Source organism: Amaranthus tricolor, chromosome 9, assembly GCF_026212465.1.
Source record: "Amaranthus tricolor cultivar Red isolate AtriRed21 chromosome 9, ASM2621246v1, whole genome shotgun sequence".
Classification (NCBI taxonomy): Eukaryota; Viridiplantae; Streptophyta; class Magnoliopsida; order Caryophyllales; family Amaranthaceae; genus Amaranthus; species Amaranthus tricolor.
Genome location: NC_080055.1, coordinates 7,408,488 through 7,429,032, shown reverse-complemented (window position 1 = coordinate 7,429,032; position 20,545 = coordinate 7,408,488).

Here is a 20,545-nt window from a genome sequence, read left to right as displayed (position 1 = left end):
GGAAAGTATGGAGAGAATTAAAAAGGAAAATGTTATTCTTAATATTGAGTTATCACAATACAAATTATTAGGCTTAAATGAAGAATTGAATGATGCATCTATTAAAGATTTATGCTATGATTTTCAAAATTTAAAATTAAATCAGGAATCCGACCGTAACAATGATGACAAGCTTGAATTAAGTTCAAGAGAAAAGGGAAAATCAAAATTACTCCCAAATGGATTCAAGATGCTAAAAGTAAAAATTCAAAAGGCCTAAAATATTTTAAGAATAACAAGAAGAAAAAGGCTTACGTTGATCTCCCTAGCGACAGGTTCTGTTCCTTCTGTGGAGGAACTGGTCATCTGAAGGACCAGTGCACCAAAACGGAGCAGTATACTGTCTCCAACAGAAACTATGTCGATAACATTCAGATTAAGAAAAATGATTCATGCAAAATCGACAAGGAACCCAAGAAAGTCTGGGTTCCTGTAACTAACAATTATTTTTTTCAGGTCCAAGTGAGGGGGAACAGCTCATGGTATCTCGACAGTGGGTGTTCCAAGCACATGACGGGTGACAAATCTAAATTTCTCTCACTTGAAGCCTATGATGGGGGAACAGTAACCTTCGGTGACAATATGAAGGGTGAAATAATCGTCAGAGGAAAGGTTGGAAGGTCCTGTTCCCATGCCATCGACAATGTATTTTTAGTCGAGAATTTGAAACATAACTTACTTAGCATTTCTCAATTTTGTGATAAAGGTAACTCTGTAAACTTTACTTCTGAAAAATGCATTATTTCTAGGAATGACACAGGAGACACCGTTCTTGAGGGAATCAGAAAAGGGAACACCTATGTGGTAGACCTGGACACTGTTCCCAGAAACAGTCTAACATGTCTAAGCGTTATAGAAGACGACCCACTTCTTTGGCATAAGCGTCTAGGTCATGCTAGTTATACATTGATTAATACATTAAGATCAAAAGACCTAGTTAGAGGACTACCAGCTATAAAATTCCTTAAGGATGAAATTTGTGATCCTTATGCCAAAGGAAAACAAGTTAGGTCATCTTTTAAACCAAAGAATGTTGTGACCACCTCTAAACCACTTGAATTATTACATACGGATCTATGTGGACCTATGAGAACACAAAGCCGTAGTGGCAAAAGATATGTGTTCGTTATTGTTGATAATTATAATAGATTTACTTGGATTTTATTTTTAGTTAGTAAAGATGAAGCCTTTAATGAGTTTGTTTCTTTCGCTAACAAAATACAAAAATCTACCAATAATCAAATTGTTCACATAAGGTCAGATCATGGTAAAGAATTTGAAAATTCAAGCTTTATGAGTTATTGCAATGAACATGGAATAAGTCACAATTTTTCCGCCCCTAGAACACCACAACAAAATGGTGTAGTAGAAAGGAAAAATAGAACTTTAGAAGAAATGGCTAGAACTATGTTAATTGCTAGTGGTTTACCTAGAAATTTTTGGGCCGAGGCTGTTAATACTGCATGTTATATTTTAAATAGAGTATTGATAAGACCAATCACTTCTAAGACACCCTATGAACTATTTAAAGGTGTTAAACCAAATATTGCCTATTTTCGTGTGTTTGGATGCAAATGTTTTGTACATGTTAATGGAAAACGGAATATAGGTAAATTTGATGAAAGAAGTGATGAAGCAGTATTTCTTGGCTATTCATCTCAAAGTAAGGCATATAGAGTCTATAACAAAAGAACAATGAGTGTGGAAGAATCCGTTCACATAATTTTCGATGAAACTAACTTTTTTTCAAGTGAACAGGATACAAATAATTTTAAGATTGGTCTTGCAAATCTAGAGGACGATGATGAAGAATTAAAAGTGCAAGATCAAGGAACAGCTGGTGAACAGCCGGTTCCAGCAGAAGCAGAAAGTACTGATCAAGTTCAGGAACTGCCAGAACATTAGGAACAGCAGACTGTTCCCAATCCAGCTGTTCCCACAGATGAGCAGAACAATCCAGTAGCTGAACAGAATGTTAATCAAGCTGATGAACCAAAACATGCTACTGTTCCCACAAGAGATTTTGTGCCAAAACCTTGGAGATATCAAAAATACCATCCTCTTTATTTGATTGTAAGTGATTTGAATAAAGGAACACAAACTCGATCTCAAATGAGAAATTTTTGTGCACATTTTGCGTTCCTATCATCACTTGAACCCAAAAATCACGAAGAAGCTCTAAAGGATTCCGAATGGGTTGTAGCCATGCAAGATGAATTGAACGAATTTGAAAGGAACAAAGTATGGCATTTAGAACCCAAACCAAAACACAAGAAGGTAATTGGTTTGAAGTGGGTATTTCGGAACAAACTAGATGAGCATGGAATAATTGTAAGAAACAAAGCAAGGCTCGTGGTCAAAGGGTACAATCAACAAGAAGGTATTGATTATACTGAGACATTTGCTCCAGTAGCAAGATTATGCAGGAGATCTTGTTAATAGAAAAAGCACGTCAGGTATGGTACAATTTCTTGGCTCATGTTTAGTTTCGTGGAGCTCCAAGAAATAAAACACTGTTGCATTATCAACTGCTGAAGCTGAGTACGTAGCAGCAGCAGCTTGCTGTTCCCAAATGATATGGATAAAGCAGCAGCTAAGAGACTTTGGTATTAAGTATGCATGTGTTCCTATTTATTGCGATAATACCAGTGCCATATGCATATCCAAAGATCCAGTGCATCACTCACGAGTAAAGCACATCCATATTAGGCATCATTTTCTTAAGGATAATGTTGAAAATAAAAATATTATTGTTAAGCATGTAAACACTAACGAGTAAATAGCAGATATCATGACCAAACCGCTTCCAAGGGAACAGCATGAGAAAATGAGATTGGAACTTGGCATGATCAAGCTGCATTAAAGGAAGTGTCATATATGATTCTTAGAGACAAAATAAAAATTGAAAATGATCAATCAACCACAATAAACTTGATTGAAAGATCAATTATCGAAAGGATCAGGTACGCATTTTTTAAGGGAATATACTTTGAATGTTCTTATGATTGCATGATTATTTTGATCAAACGGTAGTAGCATAATATTATCATTTTCTTATTATAAATATATAATAAAAATAAAAAAAAAATAAAAAAATAAAAAATAAAGATTATATATAAATTTTTTTTTCCCAGCAATTTTTTTTTTTTGAAGTAGGAGTTGAATCATCAAATTCATCTGTCTCCATTTCGTGTATCTGTATCAAAATGCATAAATAAGGAAAATGGAACATTTAGTAACCGTCACCTCTCACAAATAAACCCACTCCCTCACGTTCCATCTTTCACTTCATAATCATTATCCTTTCCCTTTCACTCAACCCTAAACTGTCATTTTCTCCATTACTCTTTCTTTTCTCTCTCAAAACATCCATGAAGACCAAGAATCAGAGTCCTAAAATGAAGCAACCTGTACCTCTTCAAGTCATCTACCCACCTTCTCACACTCCTAAGCCTGAGTCTTCATCAAAAGAACCGGAGGGAACCCCCATCTCCCTGGAAACACATGCAGGCAGTAAGAGAACAAGAGGATCCAAGACACCTCTAACACGTTCTGTCAAGAAAATCAAGGTAACCCACTACTTGAACGCTGAGGAACTATCTAAAGAAATGTCAGTTGGCTTTGGCCTCGACAAAGAGTGGTATGAGACTACAAACTTTCCTCAATTTCACAAAATTCTACAAACTCAACATTGGGAATCACTCATGGGCGATTACTGCTGCAATCCCATTTACCCAGAAATTATGCGTGAGTTCATCTCTAACTTTTCTATTAATGATGGAGTCTGTTCAAGTTCAATTAAAGAAATTAAAATTGAGTTTGATAGTATGACGTTAGGACAGTGGCTAGGAGTGCCAGCCACTGGTTTTGATGTTTATTATGTTGGGTCAAAAATTGCGTTTTCTGGAATTGATGAGAAGGATGTTTGGAGATGTTTAGGCGTTAGGCAAAAGAGAGGTAAAGTGAGTCACAATGTTTTGTCCCCCTTACACAAGTTACTCTACAACATTGCTCGAAGGTTTATTTTACCACGAAATTCAAAACGTAGTGAGGTAAGTCTTCGAGATGCCACTTTGATTTACTGTATGGTAAACAATATAAAGATTAATTTTCCTTCCTTGATGATTTCGCATTTAAATGATTGTATAGCCAAAAGATGTATGATAGGCTATGGTGGTTTGTTGTCCTGGATTTTCTCAAAATTTGGTGTTCCACTTGGAGAATACAGTTTTCCTATGGGTCCCAGTAACATGATAGGTGCAAAATGTTTGAGTAACTTGCGCCTTAAATTAAATGAGGAAGGGATCCTTGAAAATGCTGTGGAACAGATTGAAATTGATTCTGATGATGAGGAAGAGGGGAAGGAAAAGGAGGAACAGGAAGAAGAGGAAGAAGTGGAGAAGGAGGAACAGGAAGAAGAGAAAGAAGTTGAAAAGGAGGAACAGGAGAAAGAAGGAGCTGGAGTTAAGGAACAGGAGGTTGTTCCTTCTGATAAGGAGGAAGAAGACAAGGGGATGGGACCTGAAGTTGCTCTTGATGATGACTCTAGGGCTGAACCCAGTCATTTTCCCTCACCAAAGCCAACCACTCCACCATCCCATCATTTCCCATCACCACCACCATCACCAACACCAAGATCACCACCACCTGTTCACCCTTTTCAAAAACAAAGCTTTGATCAGACAACCATTCCTACTGCTCCTTTATACTCCATTCTTCTTAAGCTTGATGATTTGCAGGATCGCTTCTTCAAATTTCAAGATGAAATTCGTGTTTCCTTAGCCTCATTAGCTGACCAGATGACTCAAATGGAGGCTCGTCTTGGTGCTAAATTGGACACAGTGGAGGTGGAAACAGAATATATTGATGAAGATGCTCCTGCTTCCTAGTTCTCCTTTAATATCTTTTATGTTTCATTGCTACTATCTCTGTCACCAAACAATTTCTTTGTCTTTAGTACCAGCTGGGGTACACATCTTAAACATTGTTAACTTTGTTAAACCTTTTTACATATGCTACTAACTGTTAGGTTTGATTAGTCATTGCTTATCATGCTTGCATTCATTGTTATTGCTTTTTAATTTGTGCATCCTTATTCTCTCTTTGGCTATAACTATATGTTTAGTGCTGTGGTTTGATTGCTTATCTTCTTTTTGAATGATGTCAAAAGGGGGAATATTTGGCACAAACTTAAATAATGCTTGAGCATGTTTGAGATCTAGTTAAATCTATTATGTTGGACTTATGGATTAAGGTGCTGGCTTGGTTTCTGATGTTTTGTTTCTGATGTTTGTGTTACTAGTTGTTTGTTTATGCTAATTTCTTTTAGCTCTGATTATGGATGATTATGGATTAAATCTACATTTTTCTCATTGTTTGATTTTATGCTGAAATAATATAAAGTTGTTGTTTTGATTATTTCTAGAGTAACTGGAATCATGATATTTTGTTAAGAAGAGTTGTTTTGATCTCTAACATACTCTTCAACATTGGTTTACTCTATTTTGTTTTTAAGTTTGTTTGAAAAGTTTGTCATCATCAAAAAGGGGGAATTTGTTGGACCTCTTGAGTTTTGATGATGACTACACTTTAGCAAATATGTGTTTAGAGATTGTGTGCAGGTCGATATCCGGTCGTGACAATGATCGTTGATAGTACCTATGATTTAGCTTATGGAAACGTACATGTCAAAAGGTTTCAAAAGAGGTTAGGAGAAGCATATCGCTTGGGATGTAAAATGGAGACAGCAGATCTACTGTTCCTAAGTTGGATGTTCTAGCTAAACTGAAGTCTGGAGACAGCGCACTGTTCCTAAGCTGAAGGTTGACTACGTTGACTGAAAATTCTGGTTATTATATTTTAATTAGTATTTTTAGTTAATGTATTTAATAAAATTAATTTGTTGCATTAGTGATTTATTAAATTAATTGGCAAATCGTTTTTCTTAAATAAAATGAATTAACGTCCTTATTTTCTAAGATCCTTTATTTTAGGATCTATTTTTAGTAAATATTGGATTTACTAAAAATAGAATTAGTGGTTGTTGAATGAGTCTTAGCTATCTTCTTAACTGGTTTTTATTCCTAAAAATTAGCAAGCAACCATTCCCACTATGATTAACCGTTTCTATTAATAGCAAAAACGTTCCAGCAGTTTAGTACTGGAACAGGAACAGCTATTGAAGAAACTGCTGCTTGAAGGGAACAGAAGACAGCGGTTATTGCTAAATAACCGTGGGCTTGAAATGGTCAACTTTAAATGCCTATTTTTAAGATTAACCGTAGGAAGACTTGGTTATTAAAATCCACATTACTCCCATGATCTTTTGATAATGGGATAATGGATTGGAATATTCCTTATTTTTAGGGATTTTAGCTCTATAAATAAGAGACTCGGTTATTCATAAAAACTTGCCTTAGTATGAGCCATTAAATCATACGTAATTTTGGGAGAATTTTTACAAGAAAATTTTGTTTTTAAAATGCCAATTAATTTATAATATTTTCTTGTGCAACTCATTGATTTTATTTTTTGGAGAATTTTTATTCTTTGTAAGGGTTTTTGAGAGAATTTGTAATTAGACTCGGGTGAGTCTAAGGGGGAAATTAGATAGCTTTTAATGAAGCTAGAGAAGAGATTAGCTTTGAGTAAAGCTAAGGAGAAAGCTTCTAGTGAAGCTAGTGGTGAGAATTAGCTTTTAGTGAAGCTAAGTTTGTTGCTTTGAGTGAAGCAATTTAAGAGAGAAGAGTTGGCCTAGTTGATGCGCTTCGAGTGAAGTAAGATGTTTAATGTAATTGTAACGAGTTGCCTTAAACATAGTGGAGAATTTAGAAATCCCGAGGGGTCGTGGTTTTTCCTTCTATTTAGGCCTAGAAGGTTTCCACGTAAAAATCGTTTGTCTCTTTTAATTATTTCGCTCTAAGTTTAAGCTTTATTTATTTTATTCAATTCCGCAAAAACAGGGCAAAAACGCTTAAACTAGTAACAACAACAATTCACCCCCCCTCTTGTTGCTGTTCCCGTTCCTAATTGAGTCTACATTAGTCATACGCTAGAAATTACGTTTTAAGTTTCGATTTTACGGGTTTTTAATCATTTTTGCACTTTTGCGCTTAAAGTAGCTCAAACTTGGTTTATTTTGCACGAATGTTGGCATACAACACTATTTGGTATATATTATTGTGTTGAAGTGGTTAGAATTTAAAACCATAGTCATCTGATAGAAATTACGTGTTAAGTTTCAATTTTAAGGGTTTTTTAAGCGTTTTTGGCACTTTTACGCATAAAGTAGCTCAAACTTGGTTTTTTTTACACGAATATTGGCACACAACACTATTTGGTGTAGATTGTTGTGTTGAAGTGGTTAGAATTGTAAATCTTAGTCATATGCTAGAAATTACGTGTTAACTTTCGATTTTATGGGTTTTTAAGCGTTTTTGCACTTTTGTGCATAAAATAGCTCAAACTTGGTTTGTTTTGCACGAATCTTGGCATACAACACTACTTGGTATATATTATTGTGTTGAAGTGGTTAGAATTTAAAACCATAGTCATATGCAAGAAATTACGTTTTAAGTTTCGATTTTAAGGGTTTTTAAAGCGTTTTTGGCACTTTTACGCATAAAGTAGCTCAAACTTGGTTTTTTTTACACGAATCTTGGCACACAACACTATTTGGTGTATATTATTGTGTTGAAGTGGTTAGAATTGTAAATCTTAGTCATATGATAGAATTTACGTGTTAACTTTTGATTTTATGGGTTTTTAAGCGTTTTTGGCACTTTTGCGCATAAAATAGCTAAATCTTGGTTTGTTTTACACGACACTTGGCACATAACACGATTTTGGTATGTATTATTGTGTTGAAGTGGTTAGAATTGAAAATCATAATCATATTATAGAAATTACGTGTTAAAATACGATTTTAAGGGTGTTTTTTTTTGTGTTTTGGCAATTTTGCGCATAAAGTAGCTCAAACTTGGTTTTTTTTACACGAATCTTGGCATACAACACTATTTGGTGTATATTATTGTGTTGAAGTGGTTAGAATTGTAAATTTTAGTCATAAGCTAGAAATTACGTGTTAACTTTCGATTTTATGGGTTTTTAAGCGTTTTTGCACTTTTGCGTATAAAGTAGCTCAAACTTGGTTTGTTTTACACGAATCTTGGCATACAACACTATTTGGTATATATTATTGTGTTGAAGTGGATAGAATTTAAAACCATTGTCATATGCTAGAAATTACGTGCTAAGTTGCGATTTTAAGGGTTTTTTAAGCGTTTATGGTACTTTTGATCATAAAATAGCTAAATCTTGGTTTGTTTTGCACGACACTTGGCACATAACACGATTTTGGTATATATTATTGTGTTAAAGTGGTTAGAATTGAAAATCATAATCATATTCTAGAAATTACGTGTTAACTTACGATTTTAAGGGTTTTTTTTTCTGTTTTGGCAATTTTGCGCATGAAGTAGCTCAAACTTGGTTTTTTTTGCACGAATCTTGGCACACAACACTATTTGGTGTATATTATTGTGTTGAAGTGGTTAGAATTGTAAATCTTAGTCATATGCTAGAAATTACGTGTTAACTTTCGATTTTATGGGTTTTTAAGCGTTTTTGCACTTTTGCGCATAAAGTAGCTCAAACTTGGTTTGTTTTGCACGAATCTTGGCATACAACACTATTAGGTATATATTATTGTGTTGAAGTGGTTAGAATTGAAAACCATGGTCATATGTTGGAAATTACGTGCTAAGTTGCGATTTTAAGGGTTTTTTAAGCGTTTTTGTCACTTTTGCGCATAAAATAGATAAATCTTGGTTTATTTTGCACGACACTTGGCACATAACACGATTTTGGTATATATTATTGAGTTGAAGTGGTTAGAAAATAAAATCATAATCATATTCTAGAAATTACGTGTTAACATACGATTTTAAGGGTTTTTATTTTGTGTTTTGGCAATTTTGCGCATAAAGTAGCTCAAACTTGGTTTTTTTGCACGAATCTTGGCACACTAAACTATTTAGTATATATTATTGTGTTGAAGTGGTTAGAATTGTAAATCTTAGTCATATGCTAGAAATTACGTGTTAAGTTTCGATTTTATGGGTTTTTAATCATTTTTGCACTTTTGCGCTTAAAGTAGCTCAAACTTGGTTTATTTTGCACGAATGTTGGCATACAACACTATTTGGTATATATTATTGCGTTGAAGTGGTTAGAATTTAAAACCATAGTCATCTGATAGAAATTACGTGTTAAGTTTCAATTTTAAGGGTTTTTTAAGCGTTTTTGGCACTTTTACGCATAAAGTAGCTCAAACTTGGTTTTTTTTACACGAATCTTGGCACACAACACTATTTGGTGTATATTATTGTGTTGAAGTGGTTAGAATTGTGAATCTTAGTCATAAGCTAGAAATTACGTGTTAACTTTCGATTTTATGGGTTTTTAAGCGTTTTTGCACTTTTGAATATATAGTAGCTCAAACTTGGTTTGTTTTGCACGAATCTTGGCATACAACACTATTTGGTATATATTTTTGTGTTGAAGTGGTTAGAATTTAAAACCATTGTCATATGCTAGAAATTACGTGCTAAGTTGCGATTTTAAGGGCTTTTTAAGCGTTTTTGGTACTTTTGCGCATAAAATAGCTAAATCTTGGTTTGTTTTGCACGACACTTGGCACACAACACGATTTTGGTATATATTATTGTGTTGAAGTGGTTAGAATTGAAAATCATAATCATTTTCTAGAAATTACGTGTTAACTTAGGATTTTAAGGTTTTTTTTTGTGTTTTGGCACTTTTGCGCATAAAGTAGCTCAAACTTAGTTTTTTTTACACGAATCTTGGCACACAATACTATTTGGTGTATATTATTGTGTTGAAGTGGTTAGAATTGTAAATCTTAGTCATATGCTAGAAATTACGTGTTAAGTTTCGATTTTATGGGTTTTTAAGCGTTTTTGCACTTTTGCGCATAAAGTAGCTCAAACTTGCTTGGTTTGTTTTGCACGAATCTTGGCATACAACACTATTAGGTATATATTATTGTGTTGAAGTGGTTAGAATTGAAAAACATAGTCATATGCTAGAAATTACGTGCTAAGTTGCGATTTTAAGGGTTTTTTAAGCGTTTTTGGCACTTTTGCGCATAAAATAGCTAAATCTTGGTTTGTTTTGCACGACACTTGGCACATAACACGATTTTGGTATATATTATTGTGTTGAAGTGATTAGAATTGAAAATCATAATCATATTCTAGAAATTACGTGTTAACATACGATTTTAAGGGTTTTTATTATGTGTTTTGGCAATTTTGCGCATAAAGTAGCTCAAACTTGGTTTTTTTGCACGAATCTTGGCACACTAAACTATTTAGTATATATTATTGTGTTGAAGTGGTTAGAATTGTAAATCTTAGTCATATGCTAGAAATTACGTGTTAAGTTTCGATTTTATGGGTTTTTAATCATTTTTGCACTTTTGCGCTTAAAGTAGCTCAAACTTGGTTTATTTTGCACGAATCTTGGCATACAACACTATTTGGTATATATTATTGCGTTGAAGTGGTTAGAATTTAAAACCATAGTCATCTGATAGAAATTACGTGTTAAGTTTCAATTTTAAGGGTTTTTTAAGCGTTTTTGGCACTTTTACGCATAAAGTAGCTGAAACTTGGTTTTTTTTACACGAATCGTGGCACACAACACTATTTGGTGTATATTATTGTGTTGAAGTGGTTAGAATTGTAAATCTTAGTCATATGCTAGAAATTACGTGTTAACTTTCGATTTTATGGGTTTTTAAGCGTTTTTGCACTTTTGCGTATAAAGTAGCTCAAACTTGGTTTGTTCTGCACGAATCTTGGCATACAACACTATTTGGTATATATTATTGTGTTGAAGTGGTTAGAATTTAAAACCATTGTCATATGCTAGAAATTACGTGCTAAGTTGCGATTTTAAGGGTTTTTTAAGCGTTTTTGGTACTTTTGCGCATAAAATAGCTAAATCTTTGTTTGTTTGCACGACATTTGGCATATAACACGATTTTGGTATATATTATTGTGTTAAAGTGGTTAGAATTGAAAATCATAATCATATTCTAGAAATTACGTGTTAAGGGTTTTTTTTTCTGTTTTGGCAATTTTGCGCATAAAGTAGCTCAAACTTGGTTTTTTTTGCACGAATCTTGGCACACAACACTATTTGGTGTATATTATTGTGTTGAAGTGGTTAGAATTGTATATCTTAGTCATATGCTAGATATTACGTGTTAACTTTCGATTTTATGGGTTTTTAAGCGTTTTTGCACTTTTGCGCATCAAGTAGCTCAAACTTGGTTTGTTTTGCACAAATCTTGGCATACAATACTACTTGGTATATATTATTGTGTTGAAGTGGTTAGAATTTAAAACCATAGTCATATGCAAGAAATTACGTTTCAAGTTTCGATTTTAAGGGTTTTTTAAGCGTTTTTGGCACTTTTACGCATAAAGTAGCTCAAACTTGGTTTTTTTTACACGAATCTTGGCACACAAAACTATTTGGTGTATATTATTGTGTTGAAGTTATTAGAATTCTAAATCTTAGTCATATGCTAGAATTTACGTGTTAACTTTCGATTTTATGGGTTTTTAAGCGTTTTTGGCACTTTTGCGCATAAAATAGCTAAATCTTGGTTTGTTGTGCACGACACTTGGCACATAACACGATTTTGGTATATATTATTGAGTTGAAGTGGTTAGAAAATAAAATCATAATCATATTCTAGAAATTACGTGTTAACATACGATTTTAAGGGTTTTTATTTTGTGTTTTGGCAATTTTGCGCATAAAGTAGCTCAAACTTGGTTTTTTTGCACGAATCTTGGCACACTAAACTATTTAGTATATATTATTGTGTTGAAGTGGTTAGAATTGTAAATCTTAGTCACATGCTAGAAATTACGTGTTAAGTTTCGATTTTATGGGTTTTTAATCATTTTTGCACTTTTGCGCTTAAAGTAGCTCAAACTTGGTTTATTTTGCACGAATCTTGGCATACAACACTATTTGGTATATATTATTGCGTTGAAGTGGTTAGAATTTAAAACCATAGTCATCTGATAGAAATTACGTGTTAAGTTTCGATTTTAAGGGTTTTTAAAGCGTTTTTGGCACTTTTACGCATAAAGTAGCTCAAACTTGGTTTTTTTTACACGAATCTTGGCACACAACACTATTTGGTGTATATTATTGTGTTGAAGTGGTTAGAATTGTGAATCTTAGTCATAAGCTAGAAATTACGTGTTAACTTTCGATTTTATGGGTTTTTAAGCGTTTTTGCACTTTTGCATATATAGTAGCTCAAACTTGGTTTGTTTTGCACGAATCTTGGCATACAACACTATTTGGTATATATTTTTGTGTTGAAGTGGTTAGAATTTAAAACCATTGTCATATGCTAGAAATTACGTGCTAAGTTGCGATTTTAAGGGCTTTTTAAGCGTTTTTGGTACTTTTGCGCATAAAATAGCTAAATCTTGGTTTGTTTTGCACGACACTTGGCACACAACACGATTTTGGTATATATTATTGTGTTGAAGTGGTTAGAATTGAAAATCATAATCATTTTCTAGAAATTACGTGTTAACTTACGATTTTAAGGTTTTTTTTTGTGTTTTGGCACTTTTGCGCATAAAGTAGCTCAAACTTAGTTTTTTTTACACGAATCTTGGCACACAATACTATTTGGTGTATATTATTGTGTTGAAGTGGTTAGAATTGTAAATCTTAGTCATATGCTAGAAATTACGTGTTAAGTTTCGATTTTATGGGTTTTTAAGCGTTTTTGCACTTTTGCGCATAAAGTAGCTCAAACTTGCTTGGTTTGTTTTGCACGAATCTTGGCATACAACACTATTAGGTATATATTATTGTGTTGAAGTGGTTAGAATTGAAAAACATAGTCATATGCTAGAAATTACGTGCTAAGTTGCGATTTTAAGGGTTTTTTAAGCGTTTTTGGCACTTTTGCGCATAAAATAGCTAAATCTTGGTTTGTTTTGCACGACACTTGGCACATAACACGATTTTGGTATATATTATTGTGTTGAAGTGGTTAGAATTGAAAATCATAATCATATTCTAGAAATTACGTGTTAACATACGATTTTAAGGGTTTTTATTATGTGTTTTGGCAATTTTGCGCATAAAGTAGCTCAAACTTGGTTTTTTTGCACGAATCTTGGCACACTAAACTATTTAGTATATATTATTGTGTTGAAGTGGTTAGAATTGTAAATCTTAGTCATATGCTAGAAATTACGTGTTAAGTTTCGATTTTATGGGTTTTTAATCATTTTTGCACTTTTGCGCTTAAAGTAGCTCAAACTTGGTTTATTTTGCACGAATCTTGGCATACAACACTATTTGGTATATATTATTGCGTTGAGGTGGTTAGAATTTAAAACCATAGTCATCTGATAGAAATTACGTGTTAAGTTTCAATTTTAAGGGTTTTTTAAGCGTTTTTGGCACTTTTACGCATAAAGTAGCTCAAACTTGGTTTTTTTTACACGAATCGTGGCACACAACACTATTTGGTGTATATTATTGTGTTGAAGTGGTTAGAATTGTAAATCTTAGTCATATGCTAGAAATTACGTGTTAACTTTCGATTTTATGGGTTTTTAAGCGTTTTTGCACTTTTGCGTATAAAGTAGCTCAAACTTGGTTTGTTTTGCACGAATCTTGGCATACAACACTATTTGGTATATATTATTGTGTTGAAGTGGTTAGAATTTAAAACCATTGTCATATGCTAGAAATTACGTGCTAAGTTGCGATTTTAAGGGTTTTTTAAGCGTTTTTGGTACTTTTGCGCATAAAATAGCTAAATCTTTGTTTGTTTGCACGACATTTGGCATATAACACGATTTTGGTATATATTATTGTGTTAAAGTGGTTAGAATTGAAAATCATAATCATATTCTAGAAATTACGTGTTAAGGGTTTTTTTTTTCTGTTTTGGCAATTTTGCGCATAAAGTAGCTCAAACTTGGTTTTTTTTTGCACGAATCTTGGCACACAACACTATTTGGTGTATATTATTGTGTTGAAGTGGTTAGAATTGTATATCTTAGTCATATGCTAGATATTACGTGTTAACTTTCGATTTTATGGGTTTTTAAGCGTTTTTGCACTTTTGCGCATCAAGTAGCTCAAACTTGGTTTGTTTTGCACAAATCTTGGCATACAATACTACTTGGTATATATTATTGTGTTGAAGTGGTTAGAATTTAAAACCATAGTCATATGCAAGAAATTACGTTTCAAGTTTCGATTTTAAGGGTTTTTTAAGCGTTTTTGGCACTTTTACGCATAAAGTAGCTCAAACTTGGTTTTTTTTACACGAATCTTGGCACACAAAACTATTGGGTGTATATTATTGTGTTGAAGTTATTAGAATTCTAAATCTTAGTCATATGCTAGAATTTACGTGTTAACTTTCGATTTTATGGGTTTTTAAGCGTTTTTGGCACTTTTGCGCATAAAATAGCTAAATCTTGGTTTGTTTTGCACGACACTTGGCACATAACACGATTTTGGTATATATTATTGAGTTGAAGTGGTTAGAAAATAAAATCATAATCATATTCTAGAAATTACGTGTTAACATACGATTTTAAGGGTTTTTATTTTGTGTTTTGGCAATTTTGCGCATAAAGTAGCTCAAACTTGGTTTTTTTGCACGAATCTTGGCACACTAAACTATTTAGTATATATTATTGTGTTGAAGTGGTTAGAATTGTAAATCTTAGTCATATGCTAGAAATTACGTGTTAAGTTTCGATTTTATGGGTTTTTAATCATTTTTGCACTTTTGCGCTTAAAGTAGCTCAAACTTGGTTTATTTTGCACGAATCTTGGCATACAACACTATTTGGTATATATATTATTGCGTTGAAGTGGTTAGAATTTAAAACCTTAGTCATCTGATAGAAATTACGTGTTAAGTTTCAATTTTAAGGGTTTTTTAAGCGTTTTTGGCACTTTTACGCATAAAGTAGCTCAAACTTGGTTTTTTTTACACGAATCTTGGCACACAACACTATTTGGTGTATATTATTGTGTTGAAGTGGTTAGAATTGTGAATCTTAGTCATAAGCTAGAAATTACGTGTTAACTTTCGATTTTATGGGTTTTTAAGCGTTTTTGCACTTTTGCATATATAGTAGCTCAAACTTGGTTTGTTTTGCACGAATCTTGGCATACAACACTATTTGGTATATATTTTTGTGTTGAAGTGGTTAGAATTTAAAACCATTGTCATATGCTAGAAATTACGTGCTAAGTTGCGATTTTAAGGGCTTTTTAAGCGTTTTTGGTACTTTTGCGCATAAAATAGCTAAATCTTGGTTTGTTTTGCACGACACTTGGCACACAACACGATTTTGGTATATATTATTGTGTTGAAGTGGTTAGAATTGAAAATCATAATCATTTTCTAGAAATTACGTGTTAACTTACGATTTTAAGGTTTTTTTTTGTGTTTTGGCACTTTTGCGCATAAAGTAGCTCAAACTTAGTTTTTTTTACACGAATCTTGGCACACAATACTATTTGGTGTATATTATTGTGTTGAAGTGGTTAGAATTGTAAATCTTAGTCATATGCTAGAAATTACGTGTTAAGTTTCGATTTTATGGGTTTTTAAGCGTTTTTGCACTTTTGCGCATAAAGTAGCTCAAACTTGCTTGGTTTGTTTTGCACGAATCTTGGCATACAACACTATTAGGTATATATTATTGTGTTGAAGTGGTTAGAATTGAAAAACATAGTCATATGCTAGAAATTACGTGCTAAGTTGCGATTTTAAGGGTTTTTTAAGCGTTTTTGGCACTTTTGCGCATAAAATAGCTAAATCTTGGTTTGTTTTGCACGACACTTGGCACATAACACGATTTTGGTATATATTATTGTGTTGAAGTGGTTAGAATTGAAAATCATAATCATTTTCTAGAAATTACGTGTTAACTTACGATTTTAAGGTTTTTTTTTTGTGTTTTGGCACTTTTGCGCATAAAGTAGCTCAAACTTAGTTTTTTTTACACGAATCTTGGCACACAATACTATTTGGTGTATATTATTGTGTTGAAGTGGTTAGAATTGTAAATCTTAGTCATATGCTAGAAATTACGTGTTAAGTTTCGATTTTATGGGTTTTTAAGCGTTTTTGCACTTTTGCGTATAAAGTAGCTCAAACTTGGTTTGTTTTGCACGAATCTTGGCATACAACACTATTTGGTATATATTATTGTGTTGAAGTGGTTAGAATTTAAAACCATTGTCATATGCTAGAAATTACGTGCTAAGTTGCGATTTTATGGGTTTTTTAAGCGTTTTTGGTACTTTTGCGCATAAAATAGCTAAATCTTTGTTTGTTTTGCACGACATTTGGCATATAACACGATTTTGGTATATATTATTGTGTTAAAGTGGTTAGAATTGAAAATCATAATCATATTCTAGAAATTACGTGTTAAGGGTTTTTTTTTTCTGTTTTTGCAATTTTGCGCATAAAGTAGCTCAAACTTGGTTTTTTTTGCACGAATCTTGGCACACAACACTATTTGGTGTATATTATTGTGTTGAAGTGGTTAGAATTGTATATCTTAGTCATATGCTAGATATTACGTGTTAACTTTCAATTTTATGGGTTTTTAAGCGTTTTTGCACTTTTGCGCATCAAGTAGCTCAAACTTGGTTTGTTTTGCACGAATCTTGGCATACAATACTACTTGGTATATATTATTGTGTTGAAGTGGTTAGAATTTAAAACCATAGTCATATGCAAGAAATTACGTTTCAAGTTTCGATTTTAAGGGTTTTTTTAAGCGTTTTTGGCACTTTTACGCATAAAGTAGCTCAAACTTGGTTTTTTTTACACGAATCTTGGCACACAACACTATTTGGTGTATATTATTGTGTTGAAGTTATTAGAATTCTAAATCTTAGTCATATGCTAGAATTTACGTGTTAACTTTCGATTTTATGGGTTTTTAAGCGTTTTTGGCACTTTTGCGATTAAAATAGCTAAATCTTGGTTTGTTTTGCACGACACTTGGCACATAACACGATTTTGGTATATATTATTGTGTTGAAGTGGTTAGAATTAAAAATCATAATCATATTCTAGAAATTACGTGTTAACATACGATTTTAAGGGTTTTTTTTTTTGTGTTTTGGCAATTTTGCGCATAAAGTAGCTCAAACTTGGTTTTTTTTTGCACGAATCTTGGCACACTAAACTATTTGTATATATTATTGTGTTGAAGTGGTTAGAATTGTAAATCTTAGTCATATGCTAGAAATTACGTGTTAAGTTTCGATTTTAGGGGTTTTTAATCATTTTTCCACTTTTGCGCTTAAAGTAGCTCAAACTTGGTTTATTTTGCACGAATCTTGGCATACAACACTATTTGGTATATATTATTGTGTTGAAGTGGTTAGAATTTAAAACCATAGTCATCTGATAGAAATTACGTGTTAAGTTTCAATTTTAATTGTTTTTTAAGCGTTTTTGGCAATTTTGCGCATAAAGTAGCTCAAACTTGGTTTTTTTGCACGAATCTTGGCACACTAAACTATTTAGTATATATTATTGTGTTGAAGTGGTTAGAATTGTAAATCTTAGTCATATGCTAGAAATTACGTGTTAAGTTTCGATTTTGTGGGTTTTTAATCATTTTTGCACTTTTGCGCTTAAAGTAGCTCAAACTTGGTTTATTTTGCACGAATCTTGGCATACAACACTATTTGGTATATATTATTGCGTTGAAGTGGTTAGAATTTAAAACCATAGTCATCTGATAGAAATTACGTGTTAAGTTTCAATTTTAAGGGTTTTTTAAGCGTTTTTGGCACTTTTACGCATAAAGTAGCTCAAACTTGGTTTTTTTTACACGAATCGTGGCACACAACACTATTTGGTGTATATTATTGTGTTGAAGTGGTTAGAATTGTAAATCTTAGTCATATGATAGAATTTACGTGTTAACTTTTGATTTTATGGGTTTTTAAGCGTTTTTGGCACTTTTGCGCATAAAATAGCTAAATCTTGGTTTGTTTTACACGACACTTGGCACATAACACGATTTTGGTATGTATTATTGTGTTGAAGTGGTTAGAATTGAAAATCATAATCATATTATAGAAATTACGTGTTAACATACGATTTTAAGGGTGTTTTTTTTGTGTTTTGGCAATTTTGCGCATAAAGTAGCTCAAACTTGGTTTTTTTTACACGAATCTTGGCACACAACACTATTTGGTGTATATTATTGTGTTGAAGTGGTTAGAATTGTAAATCTTAGTCATAAGCTAGAAATTACGTGTTAACTTTCGATTTATGGGTTTTTTTAGCGTTTTTGCACTTTTGCGTATAAAGTAGCTCAAACTTGGTTTGTTTTACACGAATCTTGGCATACAACACTATTTGGTATATATTATTGTGTTGAAGTGGTTAGAATTTAAAACCATTGTCATATGCTAGAAATTACGTGCTAAGTTGCGATTTTAAGGGTTTTTTAAGCGTTTTTGGTACTTTTGCGCATAAAATAGCTAAATCTTGGTTTGTTTTGCAAGACACTTGGCACATAACACGATTTTGGTATATATTATTGTGTTAAAGTGGTTAGAAATTAAAATCATAATCATATTCTAGAAATTACGTGTTAACTTACGATTTTAAGGGTTTTTTTTTTTCTGTTTTGGCAATTTTGCGCATGAAGTAGCTCAAACTTGGTTTTTTTTGCACGAATCTTGGCAAACAACACTATTTGGTGTATATTATTGTGTTGAAGTGGTTAGAATTGTAAATCTTAGTCATATGCTAGAAATTACGTGTTAACTTTCGATTTTATGGGTTTTTAAGCGTTTTTTGCACTTTTGCGCATAAAGTAGCTCAAACTTAGTTTGTTTTGAACGAATCTTGGCATACAACACTAATTGGTATATATTATTGTGTTTAAGTGGTTAGAATTTAAAACCATAGTCATATGCAAGAAATTACGTTTTAAGTTTCGATTTTAAGGGTTTTTTAAGCGTTTTTGGCACTTTTACGCATAAAGTAGCTCAAACTTGGTTTTTTTTACACGAATCGTGGCACACAACACTATTTGGTGTATATTATTGTGTTGAAGTGGTTAGAATTGTAAATCTTAGTCATATGATAGAATTTACGTGTTAACTTTTGATTTTATGGGTTTTTAAGCGTTTTTGGCACATTTGCGCATAAAATAGCTAAATCTTGGTTTGTTTTACACGACACTTGGCACATAACACGATTTTGGTATGTATTATTGTGTTGAAGTGGTTAGAATTGAAAATCATAATCATATTATAGAAATTACGTGTTAACATACGATTTTAAGGGTGTTTTTTTTTGTGTTTTGGCAATTTTGCGCATAAAGTAGCTCAAACTTGGTTTTTTTTACACGAATCTTGGCACACAACACTATTTGGTGTATATTATTGTGTTGAAGTGGTTAGAATTGTAAATCTTAGTCATAAGCTAGAAATTACGTGTTAACTTTCGATTTATGGGTTTTTTTAGCGTTTTTGCACTTTTGCGTATAAAGTAGCTCAAACTTGGTTTGTTTTACACGAATCTTGGCATACAACACTATTTGGTATATATTATTGTGTTGAAGTGGTTAGAATTTAAAACCATTGTCATATGCTAGAAATTACGTGCTAAGTTGCGATTTTAAGGGTTTTTTAAGCGTTTTTGGTACTTTTGCGCATAAAATAGCTAAATCTTGGTTTGTTTTGCAAGACACTTGGCACATAACACGATTTTGGTATATATTATTGTGTTAAAGTGGTTAGAATTGAAAATCATAATCATATTCTAGAAATTACGTGTTAACTTACGATTTTAAGGGTTTTTTTTTTTCTGTTTTGGCAATTTTGCGCATGAAGTAGCTCAAACTTGGTTTTTTTTGCACGAGTCTTGGCACACAACACTATTTGGTGTATATTATTGTGTTGAAGTGGTTAGAATTGTAAATCTTAGTCATATGCTAGAAATTACGTGTTAACTTTCGATTTTATGGGTTTTTAAGCGTTTTTGCACTTTTGCGCATAAAGTAGCTCAAACTTGGTTTGTTTTGAACGAATCTTGGCATACAACACTAATTGGTATATATTATTGTGTTTAAGTGGTTAGAATTTAAAACCATAGTCATATGCAAGAAATTACGTTTTAAGTTTCGATTTTAAGGGTTTTTTAAGCGTTTTTGGCACTTTTACGCATAAAGTAGCTCAAACTTGGTTTTTTTTACACGAATCTTGGCACACAACACTATTTGGTGTATATTATTGTGTTGAAGTGATTAGAATTCTAAATCTTAGTCATATGCTAGAATTTACGTGTTAACTTTCGATTTTATGGGTTTTTAAGCGTTTTTGACACTTTTGCGCATAAAGTAGCTAAAACTTT